Source organism: Macrobrachium rosenbergii, chromosome 40 (genome assembly GCF_040412425.1).
Source record: "Macrobrachium rosenbergii isolate ZJJX-2024 chromosome 40, ASM4041242v1, whole genome shotgun sequence".
In the NCBI taxonomy this organism is placed as follows: Eukaryota; Metazoa; Arthropoda; class Malacostraca; order Decapoda; family Palaemonidae; genus Macrobrachium; species Macrobrachium rosenbergii.
In genome coordinates, this window is record NC_089780.1 from 29,298,589 (window position 1) to 29,315,595 (window position 17,007).

A 17,007-nucleotide genomic window follows, 5' to 3' on the forward strand; every position below is an offset into this window, starting at 1 on the left:
TTATAGTGAAGTTTGATTTATCAGGTATTCAGAATAATAAATGATCGTCACATCAGAGCCGACTATAAAAATAACATATTAAGAAAAAATTACAAAATTCATAACGATATCAACTCTGAAAGCCATTCTACGTGTTAAGGATATTTTTCATGAAAATTGTCAAATAGGATGAGAGAAATTACATCCAAAATATTTCCATCCCGACAGACAATTTCATCTATTATTGACAAGGTTTACGGAATAAATATAAAACATGATATCCTGGAGCCGGATAATGACGGCAAATATTAAGTAATAACAATACCACATGCAAAATATACAAAAATCAACATAATCTATTACTTTGCTAATCCCGTAAATTGCAGGATATTCCAAACAGGCGCGAATCTGATCTATAAATGGCAGTGTGGTGCTCAACTATTATTATTATTATTAAAAAGTTACAGAAGATTCCCTGATGTGTCTCAGTGAATTTAAATAACCCCACCAGCCATGCAAATAATTCTAATGCTAAATCATTTAAATTTAAAATATCTCCTAGATAAGCCTGAAATATTGCTCTATGTTATAAAACGAGAGAATCGAAATTCATTTGTATGGATAACAAAGGATCAAGTAACTTGTTCCACCGATTTGGTAATGGTCTTACTTAACATCCTTTTAAGTCAACCCTTAGTTTGACATTAATACTAATCAGGTGATAACTTGTAAAAACAGCGTTAAATTAGTATTCTTTCGTATTTCAGTTTAGGGTTCATTAGAATGCTTGACAGTTTTCGGTCACCAGCGGTAGTCTTATCTTCTTAAAATTCTGTTTTCGAGTCTTCTGAGTACCGATGTTAAGCAACCATTTACCTGAATATACACAAAACCATTAAACTGGACATCATTGCGCTTAGCTAGTAGTCATTACATTAGTCTTGGATATAACCAGATGTGAAAAAAATAGCAACCTCACAAATATCAGTCAGCCAAGCATTCCTTAAAATGTCAAACAATGATCTAGTATCTTAGTTGTAAGCAATTTATATTTATAAATTTGAACATCAGATGCAGTTCTTTCGAGCTGTCAAAGTTTAATCTTGTAATTGTATTAGTTGGATGCTTTTAGGTTTAGTCTTTATTTACGGTTGTACAGCCAAACTGGCCCTGTAAATCACAGATAATTTGGATGTTGCACACACTGTGGGGCGTTAATGGACTTTGGCTTCAGTCTAGTGTGATGGATTTCAGTAGGAGGTAAGTGCTCGTTCATATATGATTATTCACTTTATTTGAATAACAATGTCAGTCAGTTGTTCTACTATGTGCCAGTCTAGAATGGGCCTAGAATTGACCTTTAAAATTAACATCCTAAGTTACAGAGGAAATTTTTTTTTCCGTCCTTAAACCGCCAACTATAAAATGAGACTGTGATATCAGCGAGTTCAGAATTCAACCAAACCTCTTTTCTATGATGGATTTCATCTCCGGTACAATACTTATTCCATTAGGTCATACTCGTATAGTACCAAAATCAACTGCAAAGGTCCTAAGTAAGTAAATAACTTATTTCCTTTTCATTAGCATTCAAAACACATGACAAATAAGAAAGAAATGTCAAGAAGCCTGAAGAAGCTTGGCACTGAATTTTAGCTTCCCATGCAGTTCCAAGCAATTCAGATATGCAACAATAGCAAGAACCCTAGTCTAAAGTAGCTACATGGCAAAATATGAGTTATGCAACCGGAATTCTACATTAGGCTTCATCTTACTACACCTATGCGCAAAGTAATTTTGTACTATTCTATCACCTATAACAGATATGTAGTAAATTTTAACAGCAATACACAACAGCTTATCATATTCTTTAACTATAAGAATTCATTCCAAAATCAATGATATGCAGAACCAGGCCATCCAGTACGATGCTGGTAGTGATTTATCTAAAACCATCAAGACTGGTACCCACTAACACAAGCAAGTCTCTACACAAAACCTATAGTTGTATGGTACGAAAGTTCACCTTGAATCCCCAGAGCAACTGGGGTCACCACGTATAAATGTCATTAAAAAAAATCTTGAATTTACTGAGAATTCTGATTCTCCAATTGTCAAGTCAAAAGAGCCCGTGAATGCTCATATGACTGCAGGCTGTTGGAGGTGGTGTTGATAAACGTTTAAAGCTTTCAAGGTAGGAAGTCTCTGTACAAAATACATTACTTAAGACATCTGTTTTACAGTTCCTGGTTAGTGGTGGCAAGAGACATTATGTGCAAATCAGGAGACTTTACACACTGCATGTTTTCAGTTTCCCAACACATCTTAAAGCTCTCTCCAAACAAGTTTTCGAGACGTTATATTCAAAATCGAAAGGATTTAAGCACTGGATGTAATAAACCTCACAGCAAAATGTTTTATCCCATTTTCGAGTGGAAATGACAGAGAGCAGACCTGCTTTGCCTGTACAGCAATAGTATTTAGAGATTCTAGCAGGATAAATACCCGAAAAAATTTCATTTCTAGGCAAGTTGATTCCTTAGTTATTGGTAAAAAATAAGTTTTCCCGTGTTCCCAGTCGTAGCACTGTCGTTTAGAATTTAAATATGGACTAAAACACATTGTATAAAAAACTATTGGTAAAAGCCATGGCAAAAAATACAGTGCATCTAAAGAAAATCAGAAACAATCAAAACAAGGGCTTTAGCTAGTTATTTCTTAAATACAAGATGAATTTGATGGATCACTTCACTAAATCTTGACTAAAGCGTATATGCCCAAACGCGCTTTCAAAATACCACCAAGACAAAATGAGTTTTATTGTACACACAGCTGGATCTTCATTGGCGAAGCTCATTTCCTTGCACAGTGCAACACTGAAGTCCAGTCCCCCTCAGATTTTAAAGCAGCCCATGGCTAATTTAATTGCTAACAAAATTCAATGTTTCACAGACTGCTGGGAATAAATAAATACACACCTGAATATAATGAGGAAGGGACCACAACGTGGAATAAACATTATGGCAAAATAAAATTAATGAATTCGCCACAAAGTCTTATCTAACACTCATTTTACGCAGTGGCATCGTTCGCTTCCATAATTCATTCATTATTCAGAAATTTTACAGTGGCGTAAACAACCAAAAAACCTTTTCATGTCTCTAAAGTCTTGTCTTGGACTTAATATTTTTAATTTTAAAAATACTAAGCACGTTATCCCTCAAAAATTTTTTGTTCCCTCATAACACAGAAAGTTCTGAGGGTCAAGCTCCCGAATATTACTCAGGAATTATCTGTATCCTTATCTTTTCCCTCAGTCTTGGTAAACTCTTTTTCTAAAAGTAAACGTGTATTGTAATTTTCAGTCACTATGTCAAGGATGAAGGGACTGACAATAACCTGTTACTTTACTGTCTCATAAACTATCTTGAAAGCCCAAAGTTTTATTCTAAAAGCTTATTTCACTCTTATTTATATCTTTCTTTCACCATCATTTAGGTGCTTAAGCCCAAAACACTCCTTTTACTACATAGGTTTCAATTCAGAGGTAACCTAATTTGCTTCAGTCCTACGACCCTGCAGCAGACCTACAAAATATTCTTTTCAAAGGAAATTTCTTAAAAGTCCTCAACAACTATTGCTGCCCATCTCCTTGTCTCCATGTATTAATTTTTTTGGGGTGGAAATTACACCTATAATTACACTATCTTATCATGAACTTGAAAATAATTTTTTTTTCATTTTAGAGGATTCAAAGAAATTATTTCAGAAAAAGATCTATGCCTACAAGCCAATTCATTTCTGTAAGGGTCTAATGCATGGCTTAAAAAATTCCTTTCACCATAACTACCTCGAATTACACCAAATACATTAGCTCCTCATTGGACGGGGTTGGCTTCGTCCTCGGATAGCACTCTGCTGGGTCCGCGTTCGATTCTCCGACCGGCAATGAAGAATTAGAGAAATTTATTTCTGGTGATAGAAATTAATTTCTCGTTATAATGTGGTTCGGATTCCACAAAAAGCCGTAGGTTCCCGTTGCTAGGTAACCACTTGGTTCTTAGCCACGTAAAATAAAATCTAATCCTTCGGCCAGCCCTCTCTAGGAGAGCTGTTAATCAGCTCAGTGGTCTGGCCAAACTAAGGTATACTTAACTTAACCAAATACATTAAAACATACTTTGACTTTCACAGAGCCATAGTCGCTTTACAAAGTAAAAAATTTCGTCCAGTAAACATGAAGCTCTGTCACTTCAAAACTCCAAAGCTAATGGTAGCTAGCGTGTGTGTGTATCTAAAGCCCAAAAAATGATTCTGAGGGAAGGAGAGCAATTTATGCCAGTTTCTGGTAAAATCCATTGTAGTACCTCAGTTGCTCAGCGGAATGAATTATGAGGTGGGTAATAGCCAGGGTGAAACAGGGGAAGGAGCAAGAGTAATTTTATAAAAAGAAAGAAAGAAAACTTACAAAACCAGAGTCTCTCTACACGAAAAGGTGTATGGGTGAAAAGAATAAATCACTGTGAATGTGATACACACTGGGGAGAATTAAATTTGGCGTAACTTTTTCGTTAAACATAACTTTGAGGGAAATCATTCTCTTAACATTAAGTGTAAGTTTAAACGGACTCTGAAACTATATATTAACATACAAGCTGCCATTGGCGTGTACCAGTAACCCAAGTTTCTAAATACAACATATCTTGAGAGTTCTAATTCTATAGCCTTGAACACTAATATAAGTTGTTTTACCAAATTTAAAGTCGAAGTCCTGAGAAATATGCGAGCCATCCATTATTTTGGCGAGAATACTCTTATTACCTTCCTCTGATTCATTCTCACTTGTAATTTCTGTCTACTTTGTTTTTTACTTTTCTTAAACAAACTCGATAATTGAAAGCTATTCCAAGCAATTACTCTGGACACCCTTTTTACGATCAACAAAGACACAATTAGCAAACTTACAAAGTGGTTTCTGGGAAGTTAAAAAAAAAAAAGTGGTTGTAGTTGTAGTAGTAGTAGTAGTTGTGTGAGTCTGGGTGTGTGAAGAGAGAGAGAGAGAGAGAGAGAGAGAGAGAGAGAGAGAGAGAGAGAGAGAGAGAGAGAATCGTAAACTAGATCTTTATTCTTGTCATGCTTCGACAACAACTCCCCCGTCTTGGACGAACACCTTCAAGTTTAACAACCTCCTTTAATAGCTTCACACTGTAAGCAGTTTCTTTTGTTCTCTGTAACTTATTGCTCTCTTCCTCACTCTCCTCCTTCTCCTTCTCCTCCTCCTTCTCCTTCTCCTCCTCCTCCTCCTCCTCCTCCTCCTTCTCTCTTGTGGAGGATTGCTAAGTGATTCTCTCATGACAAAACATAAATAAATGGACAGCAGTTTGTTTTTTCTTTAAAACCAAGATCCTAGTCTGAAAGTAGCCGTCGACTGTTCACTGCTTCTAAAGATAAAAGCAAGTGTCTTTTATGATGTCTCCACGAAATAATTTTACTGTAGCATGAAGTTTATCTCTTCTTAAATACCGATCTCAGTTGGTACACTAGTGAATGACTTCAATATTAATTGCAGTTTTCCTTGAGAACAGCTGGAAATATTTGCCACAAAATATTTCTTCAATAAATCTCGGACAAAAATGATAAAACACTTCTATTTGTTACGAGAGAAACCACGATATCTGCACAATGAAAATCATTACTCATAAACCCTAGTTTAGACTGATGATAGCTAGATAATATCAGTACTAAAGACTATTATGAACTCAAGGTTGAAGAAGACATTTAATACGTACGCATATACGAGTATATCTTACATCTGTGTCATTGGAAGAATGTGCTTCAGTTCACGTTGCTTTTTTTGTTGATAAATACATCTATATTTTTAGTGCATATGTGCAACTGCGAAAGAAGCTAAAAGGAAACCATTTATTAAAACGGCAATTCATATTAAATCCTGAACACACCGACGGATTAGAGCAACAAACAAAGAATAGAAACGAGAGCACTGTATTCATCTTGCATCTCGCCGAATCTGCCAAAGCAAGGAAGGGCTTTAAAGCAGACCCTGCTGCTGAATATCAAGCACTGAGCTCATCCTCAAGCATCGTAACGAATGGCGAAATACGTAAGGCAGCTCTAAATACAAATATGCCACTATCACCTAATACAGCCCCCCCCCCCCACAACCCCCGACAAGAACAATTCCTAGAGAGAAAACAGAAAAGGCAATTACACTGCAGATAGTCGAGTCACATAATCAGGCGTGTCATGGCAAGATGATCCAATATTTCTGGATTATTACGACGAAAATTATTTTTCTTCCCCCATTCCGAATCTCTCTCTCACTCTCTTTCTCTCATATTATATATACATTATATGTATTATATATATATGTATGTGTATATGTATACATATATATATATATATATATATATATAGAGAGAGAGAGAGAGAGAGAGAGAGAGAGAGAGAGAGAGAGAGAGAGAGAGAGAGAGAGATAACGTTAACGTCACACAAGCCCACATTTCTGAACCTCGTGAGTGAGACAAGCAGTTACAACCTGACGTGAGGTACTTGCAAGGCGTTAAAAAAGCATTACAAGCTCGCAATGTTAATAAGAAATTGCTAAAAATATCCTTCACACTATTAGGAGGTAAGCTTCGCTTTTTCATAAGCGTCTTAGGAAACGCGTGTGTTAAATTATAAAGATTCTCGCAGGGGATCTGTTCCGATTAAGTATTTTGTTCTTTCTGTGCTGCATCAACCTCAGACAGAATGATAAACACATACTGAAAGATAAAGGGCACGGCTCTCTTCAGGATCGTGTTTTGAGTAATATTATACGACAGATAGCATTTATCAATAAAGAATAATTTTTCCATCAGTAGCAAACTAGCACTACAATTCAATATATATATGTATACATATGTGTATATGCATACAAACACACACACACACACATATATATATATACATAAAATATAAAAACAATTTCCCCTAAACAAGGTTTAGCTCCAAGAAAGCAAACACGTCAGTCACTACCACATTCATATTTTATTGAATCGTGGATTCAATTTAGCAGAAAAACTTCCAAATGCCCACTTCATTCACTATTACAGAGGGTTCACGGACACCATGTCAAAACCCCCTATATGCAATAAACAATTCACCTTTGTCTTAAACGCACTCTAGCACTTTCTACCTCTTTCTCTCCATCTAACACCCTGATTCGTCCTTTTACCCCTGCTAAATTAGTTATCACATGTATTTATCTCCATTTATCTTACCTTTCCTTATGCCACATTCATTTCACAAACAGCTCATCTCAACAGTTTTTAATTTTATTTTTATCGCAATGAAAATCCTACTTAACTTTGACAAGGTTGAGTTGGCTCAACAATCAGTTTATAAATATGTCCACCTTGAATTCCAAAGCTATTCCAAAATTCTTTCTAATCTTTTACACATACCTTGCTATCTTCTGTATTTCACCCATTCTGTGAGTTAAATCTTCTCTCGTCTACCAGCATCCATTGCATTTACTCTAAAACAACTATATGAATTAACTGCTTCCATTCTTAAACAGTCCATACTAACATTCAACGCTGCATCTTCCTGGTTTCCATTTACTCTCATTACCATGCTCTTTCTCACATTCATTCAGAAGTTTTACCTCTTGCAAACACTTATAGCCTGATCACTTGCTTATTTGGTGGTCTTTTCCGTCACTCTACCCTTGATCAGTACTGTACCAAACTGACTTGCCATAAATACATTTACAGCCAAGTTTTCACCCCTTCCTCACAAATGTACAACTGTATTAAGTTTTGCTTCAACCAAATAATGATCAGATATACGTTCAGCTACTCCTCTTCCCACCATTATATTTATCAACTTATTTTTTAATCTATTCTGTACTAACATAATCTCTCTCTCTCTCTCTCTTAATGACCATTTAAGCTCAACATCCACTTCACAATGCTTGATCATTACTCTTCACCATAGTCTAACAGCAACACGCAACATGACACCAAGTAAAGTACCAAATGAACATTACATGAATATTCTGATTCCCTTAAATATAGCTTTTATATAAAAAACAACTCTTGGATGATAAAATTAACGTTTCATTCTGAAGCGCTTCGATTTCAGAACATGCAAAATGACTTGCATTCTTAACACGATTTCTATATTGCATAAATGCACTTTACACTGTGCAAAGTATCTTTATGGTCACCTGTAAAATTACCCAAAAAATCTCTAGAAACCACGTAATTACGTTCACTTTAATTACTACAAAATAACCTCTCTAAAAACCATAAGAGTACTCTTCAATCAAAACACCCTAGGACGTATCCATCATTCCATGAATCTAGAGAATACAAAATTATCATTCTATATACAGTATATACTAAAAATAAAAGACATTTCAAACTCTTTTCAAATGGTCTTTTTAGTTTCTAAAACTGCTGAAAGACAGCAACATTCTTTCTACAATTGCCACTAGCCATTTAAACTTAGTGAAGATTCATTCTTACACAAGAGCCGAAAGTGTCTTCCATCCTTCATAAAAAAGAAACACTGACATTAACTTTAAGATTCTACAGACAATTCCAATCGACAAAACACATAACGACTGACCTTCATTCTAAAAGGCTGCGATAATAAGCCCTCCATGGGAACCTACAGACACTCCCCGGAGAGTAATTCAGGCGAACGAGTCTTACCGTGTCAAGTAGCTGTTATTCTTCAGCACGTCACTTTCCATTAGCGTTCATAAATAAAAACCCCTGATAACATACGCTTTAACTAAACCATTCAGGCGGTCGTATTTAATTTCCTTGTTGCATGTATCCTCTCTCTCTCTCTCTCACTCTCTCTCTCGTACTCTTGGATAACAACGATGAAATTATACTCTGGAGTATTTGAAGGACTTTGGAAACAACCAATCAAATATGCTAAAAATTACACATACTCTCTCTCTCACACTCACACACACACTTTGAAAATTAATGTTCTGAAAACCCGCTGTTAGTACCGAAATGCTGCAAACGCCCGGTGGCCTCAATGGTACAAAAGTCATCAGAATAGTGTCCATCTCCTTCTTCCCTGCATTTGCTCCTTAGGAATAATCTCTCTTTTCTCTCTCTTCTTTGTACTTATATGTAGTTTCATTATGCGATATTGAAAGGGATAAGATTTGATTTCCGATAGGTTATCGTCTGTTAGGTAAATTGTTTCTAGTCTCTTGAGAGTTTACAGCTTTTACATGATGGAAATGGCTGGAACTACTGTAAACTGGCCAAGATTCCAATTAATGTTAAACCTAATATTTACTCATCACTTTCGCAATACAAAACATGATAAATTTCGCCCTTTTGTATACACAAAATTTGACTACGACATTTGCTTATCTGTATGAAAATATGACATAGTCATGATATGGCATACTTTATTTTGCAGGCATGGTATCAAAATCAAAATGGAAGAGAAATCAAGAGTGATAGTATTTTTCTTTTTTTTGGTTATGAAAAGTATCCAAGCCAGTCTTTCTCACTAATCAACATCTGTGGCTTTAAAATGTATCAGCTTCTTCAAGATCTTTTATGGATATAAATTACAAAGGCTGCGATTATTCCTGTCCTTGTATTCTATCTGGAACGAGGTGCTTCGATTTTTATGTACTATACACCATATCTCAGGGTATATGTCTCCATCTAATCTTATACATCTGTATCCGTCTCATTAAGCCCTATTATCTTATTTCAAAATCTTACATGAATCTAAGTGCAATGCTCACATGTATTGTAACGGAAACCTCTAACATCTCAAATCACCCGTATCAGATGATTATGTAAACAATCACCCTGGATCTCACATCCATTCATTTCACGAAACTTTCATGTTTCAGTTTCATAACCACTCACATTAACTCATAAGTTTCATGCTTCAGTTTCATAATCATTCACATTAACTCATAAGTGTCAACCCTTCCGTATTAACACGCACCTATCCCCTGAAGCTGCCGAGAGTATAAATCTCCTCCAATTCTCCTATAAGGTACCTACACCGGGTTCTCAAAAGTGTCTACCAACTCTAGCTCTATCACGTTTCTCTCTTAAAATCTTTCATGCATATATGTTCCTGCAGGATCTTATTAACTGTTTTTGCATCAGAGAAATCATATCCATATCCTAAATGCCCATTTAAAGCAAGGTTTTCTCACGATACTCTGAGTCTACTCCTATCTGGCCTCGGGATACCTGTAGCCCAGGTAAGATGCAATTACATGCAACGGTGCTTAAGGGAAATAGGCAATTACAAAGCACACTGTTCGACTGGGGGTGTTCCGGTTCGTGGTTAAGCCTTAAATCTGGAAGACAGCCAAAAAGAAGTTATTACTCCAGGCAAGAGCTAATTAATAATAATAATAATAATAATAATAAGAAGAAGAAGAAGAAGAAGAAGAAGAAGAAGAAGAAGAAGAAGAAGAAGAAGAAGAAGACGAGAAAAAAGCAGTGACGATGATGTTGATGATACTCAACATTCTCGTAATCATAACTAGCAAAAGAGACAATCTTAAGTCTAAATACAAATCCAATTAAAAGAAGATTATTGTCAAGAAACATATGAACAACAACTTTAAAATATTTACACATACAAGAAAGCAAGGTTACGTATAATGAATCACATGACTCATAGACTGCAGTTATACTAAGCCCCATTTCATTACCTAGGATGTCATATCACAGCCATAAACGTAGATGTAACTGTGTAAGGGAATTGGTACATGTTAGAGGAAACACGCATCCTGACTCGGCTTGGTGGATCTTGTGGGCAGTTCCGTTTTGTCCCTCTCTTTACTGGCATATTTTACTGCTAGTCGAGAAGTTGAAAGTAATGGAAAGGGAGCAGCCCAACGAGATGATCTCTGCTGTTTAGCTGTGGTTACCTGTTGATCCTACACAGGGGGCCACCAACGGTTACTGGCATTCTATTTGCCAATGCGTACCTGCGAATTGCAAATCTGACTAACGTACCATCATAAGAGTGCATTGCCACACTCAACTGATACTTCCGCATACACCAGGCATATAAATAAGTTAAGTCTTAATGCCCAAAACTACATTAAAATTTAGCTGTTGCCACGTACGTGTCTTAAATCATTGTAACCTTTAAAATAAAATCACTGTGCCATTAGGCCATTTCTATCAATTCCTTAGGTGTCATCAAATATGGAAAAGACAAGGAAAAATTCATAGTAACGTCCATAGGACGGAGCTTTTGGTACTTTGTATACAATGACGGTGACAATACCACAGTATAGCAAAGGATGGCATTTAGTAGTGCTTAGACCTCTGAAAATTTGAGACTTGTTTGAGCTGCCTGAATACTGTCCCTGGTTACGAAAAACATCAGGGCCACACAAAAAGAATGAAGGACAAAAGCTTTCTGTATACACATGAGAAAACTTATTTGGAAGAAATCGCTTATCTCTCAAGAATACATACATTGGTCAAATTACAAGTACCCTTCAACGTTGATTTCACGTCCAAGGATGTCATTTTCGAGGAAGATAACGACACCCGACTGAAGTCTTACGTGGGTAGCCCCTCGACGGAAATAGTACCATTCACCCTGGAAGTTCCAATATTTATTGTTTGTTGACAGCCGACACACTGGCACCGGCCACTAACTTTTATGCGTCACCATGCATCTTGCTATCTTCCAGTCACCAAGGAAACACAACACGCCAAATACAGAAACTTCATTCACGAGAAACTTTAAGCTTAAGTAAAATTGCCTTATCGCCGCTGAAACCTTTTTGTTTTATGGCATTAGCTGTTACTGTTGCTTACCAAACTCGACATATTTCCACTACCCCTGACAGAGTCACTCTTGTGCTTCCCATGCCTATGTACACTGCCCTTGCACTCTTGCCTCACACAGTACCAAAGCATCCAGCACTCCTCTTCTTAAAATCAGCTGTCAAACATCTCTTCTATTCTGCACCAAACTCACTAACACTGAAAGCACCGAGACTTACTACTTTATTCCCTCTTAATTTTTTTGTGATATCACTACAATGTATGGGGGTGTGAATTCTATGCCCTAAGCCATTTGTTGATTTTCACTCCACACAGCAAGCCAGGAATGGAATTATTTTCTTTTCCTAGCATCCGTAGCTGCCACTGCCATCGGCCTCATCCGCCCCTCAGCAGGAATATTTTCCCGCCCAGAAGACAACCCTTAGGCGCTCTTCAGCTACGAAGTGCAATATATCTGTACCCAAAACCTTTGGCACTTCCTAGGAAGCAATGTCCAGTAAATAGACTGACTTAACGATGTGACTGCCTCCGATCTCAAAATAGAAAGGCTCATCTACCATTTACAGGCCATTGCCTTTCCCAGGGGCTCTTCTCGGATATGGTGCATTAATATCCCAGGCCAACGGCACTTCCTAGGATAGCTGCATCTTGATAGTTCTGCTTACTACCACCCTGGTAATAATCAGTTTTAATTATATATGAATGTACATATATATATATATATATATATATATATATATATATATATATATATATATTATATTTATATATATATATATATATATATATATATATATATATATATATATATATATATATATATATATATATATATATATATATATATATATATATATATATATATATATATATATATATATATATATATGCAGCGTTCAGCTCACAATCTGCTACATTCACGAACCACCGCAGGCCTATTGCTCACCCATTCATTTAACCAGATGTTAATGCATACCAGTGTCTGCCAGGTTCAGAAAAAAGTTCACAGAACAAGCAGCCCCAACCCCAGCGACTTGTTGAGAAGTCGCCACCCTCTTCAAATGGAAAAAAATAGCATATGGTGTGTGTGCGTGTATGTGTTTATGTATGTACATATGTACGTGCGTGCGCGTCCCATTCGGAAATATCAAAACGCAATCAAATCTTGTAAATTATGACAAAGAAACAAATGGTCAAATTCTTAAACCACGTTCAAGGGTTTAGTCTTCAAACGTAAAGGAAATCCTACCTAACACAAAAACTAGTGCGTATGTACTCTGACTCACCCGCCAAGTCATTAGCTCCCATTACTTACAAATGGAAAAGGGAATGAATACAAATATATATATATATATATATATATATATATATATATATATATATATATATATATATATATATATATATATATAACTGATTTGGTAATTAGTAGCTCGACTACTACAACTTCTTAAATCAACTTAATGTACAGTGCAGTGACCTTCCATAAATCTACTCGTAAGTGTTTTAGATAGGAATTGAAAACCTCAAAGCAACTTTCATTCGACCATTTTATATCATTAATACACTACGAAAACTGAGAAAAACAGACATAAAATGAACTGAATGACAATCTAGGTTATTCTGAAAAGAGTTTTCTTATCAAAGAATATAAAATCTGACCACAAAATAAATTGGAAAAAACTCGGAACTGGTAATGAAAAACGTGATTAGAACGCTACACATGTCAAGTCATATAAAAGAAGAAAATCAAATACAAACCCCACAAACCTCGCATTTAAAATATTTTGCTCTGAAAGAATGGTAGGAATACAGAAACAGACGAAAGAAAAAAAGAAGGCGTCTAATCCCGGGGATATGAAGCAAGAAGATGAAAGGCTCAAGTGAGGAGGTTGAATGACCCGTGAACTGAAGATCGGAATGCGTGCCTTGAGTGCCAAGCATGAGCCCCTCGTTTGCATGTTTGGCGTTTCGAATTACACTTCGGGATACAAGAAAGACGATAATAACCATAATCACATTTAATGCTTGTAATAGCAAGCAACGATCTTGTTTCTTCACAGGAACAATTGGCCTTCCAAAACAACAATCATAATTCATTGCTTATCTTACCTGGAATCTTTACATTCCCAGTAGACGTCAACAAAGACAACAGCAAAAAAGGTTACTACTCGATCAAATACATTTGAAAAAGACCGTTTTAAATACTATTTCTTCCCTATGATTTCAGTCACGACTGGGTGAGTAATCTCCTTCACCCGCGGTCTTCTATCTGCATCTTGCAACACCTTTTGTTGCAGCGTTCGCTTTCTAATGCCTTGCATTGTTTCGATGACTTTGGATCAACCACGGTTCACAGGAATGTCCTCTGTTGCAAGTTACAAAGGCATTGAGAATTTCGTTCTGCCCACTAATTTGCATTTTGCTTAAAAATGCGCTTCGTTTTTTAGTGTTAAGTGTTCACTGTATTCCACTTTTTCCTAATTACCGGTTCGATGTTATACACGTTAATAATTGATTAAACTACGTCAAATTGAACTGTTGACAACTATGCAACACATTTCACTTAGCACCTTCTACATCTACAGAGTTCAAGCCATATCGTATAGATTCTTTGAGGTATATCTACTATTTCATGTTTTACCAATTAAAAAATACACTACAGTACAATGTATACATACAATGAACACATATACCAAACTGCCAACGTAAAAACAGCAGTACGTATATACTTAACCATTTCTCCCTGATGTATCAACGAATACACAAAATCTGCACGGTAAATTGTAATGCATCTGACACTGATCATAAGATTACATATGAAAGGGTGAGAGAATTATAGAGAATCATTCTATCGCTATTTTCACACGTCAATCTTACCTAACGCAAAGGTCAAAAAGCTACATTTTACATAGATATTCATCAGTATATCGTGAAATGTGATATTTTTGTCCCCAAAAAGAGTGAATTGTGATGTACCACTGCGCAGCAATATCACCCCTGGGACCAATATATACATGATGACAATAATAATACGTTGCTGTTTGATGAAACTGGACAACAGAGGATAACAAATAAATAGGAATCAAACCGCCATGAAATAAGTAGTTATTACAACATCTCTTAAAATATTTCAATAATATTATCTTCAATAACACTACACAGCAAGACAGGTCGTCCTATAGTTTTAGAAAGACTTCTGAGGCTGGGAACCTGTCACTGTGGCACCTCACAGGATATGGACCCTAGCGCTGTGCAAAACGAGTACCACGCACTGCCGCAGGTGAAGGTCCTACAGGCAATAGCGCTTCTTTGTTGGAATATAATTTGTGAAATCTGACCAAACAGGATATCTCTTGGCAAGGCTTCATTTCGCACCTGTCATTTGGGAGAAGGAATAAATTGCCATTTCGAACAATTTTGTTTGAAAAATGAAAATCCAGGGAGACTTGATATCCAGACAGGATAACAATAGTCGAGTAATGCTATCAGACTACGAAGGGAGTGAAGAGAGTGGCGGTAATGCCATTACCACTATAAATACAGGAAGCGTTATGAACAATACCCAACTCATTTTCTGGAGACACTTGATGATCTATCACGCGTCGTGGAAAAGGACACTTAGAAACGAAGGTTAATACGGTGTTGCTTACGCAAGGCGAATTACACAATAGGAGCTTGTTAGCAATTTAAAATTCTATGAATAAACATTATAATTAATACCAGGTGCTATAATAATAACGGCACATTAAAGAGAAGAACTTACGTGGCCAAACAAACAGCGAGTGACCCAATGACATCTCGGCAAGCCGTTCACCAGCGAACAAAAAACGAAATCCCGAGCCAGGGGCAAGTGTTTGTTTACTCTGCACCGTCATCTTTCGCTCCCGTCGACAATCAACAGCTTGTTGATTCTTCAACACCAGTTTATGAGGTGGCAGAGATTTGCAACGTCGGCTTCCATCTCCTAAGTATGTGTCTTTCTTTGGCCCTCACTTAACCCATCGAAGAGATGATGGATTCGAGTTAGGCAAACGGCGCTAAATTGACTCTCAACATCAAACACCAACCTCATCATTTTCTTCCACCACTGGATTCGTTTTCATGGATTTGCTTGCTCGGGAATATCGCCTTCCACGGTTCTATGGGACAGCCATCACTCTACATTGGTTCAAGTTTGCTTGTTTTTTGTTTATTATCGCATATTTTCCCTGTAGTGTCCCTCACTGATCTTAGAGGAATCCAAGACAGCATAGTGTTCTGTAAAACCGAGTCTCAAATGTCAAAAAGTATCCTCGTAGACTTTATTAAATTCCTCTGTGTAATTCAACATTCATACAGGTCAGTAACTTCATGCCATGGCTTCCAGAAAAGGAAAATCAGCCTCTTTATAAGCATACATTACCTTGTTAACGATATATCAACGAAGAATACAAATATTAGCTACAGTCCAAAGTAAACCGTGGGGGAAGAAAACAAGAGCTAGCGAATAAGACAGGTCAATGTCTGCAAAAGGTGAATGTAAACGAAAATGTCTTTATTCTACTGACAATTCATATAAGGCGATGCTTAATTTCTTTCCCTGACATGATAAATAGTGAGGGAAAACTGAGTTTCTCTCTCTTCAACACACTCAGTCCTTTACACCACTGTGCAATCCATAAACTTTGCTGGTTTTTTGTTTTTAACTCTTTGTGAACTCGCACGAAGGAGAGATACAGACCGTAACATCGTAGTTTCCACTTACAAAGACTTCTTTTTAACAAATGCCTAATATTTATGCATATATGAATTCATAGGTGACAACCCTCACTGAATATGCATATTATTCTCACAAACAGTGATAGAGTTCTAAACCTGCCACCACATATCACTCGTATCTTCATACAAAGAACCGCCTCCAGCAGGTCACATCTCTCTCTCTCTCTCTCTCTCTCTCTCTCTCTCTCTCTCTCTCTCTCACGAGGAAAAGGCTCAAATCTCCAACCCCATCTGTAATAGCCCTTACATTCCCCTAGACATTCTTAAGTTATTTCGAACTCTGTCTACCTCTGTTTCCTGAATCACATAACGTGTCTCCTTGTATGAGACAGGGTCATCTCCATTGGCAGGACAAGTCCAGAGGTCAACACTAGACTCTTATCCCCTTTAACACCTTAACTCACTTTGAATCTGTCAGGAAGGTCATCATGAATGGGCCCGC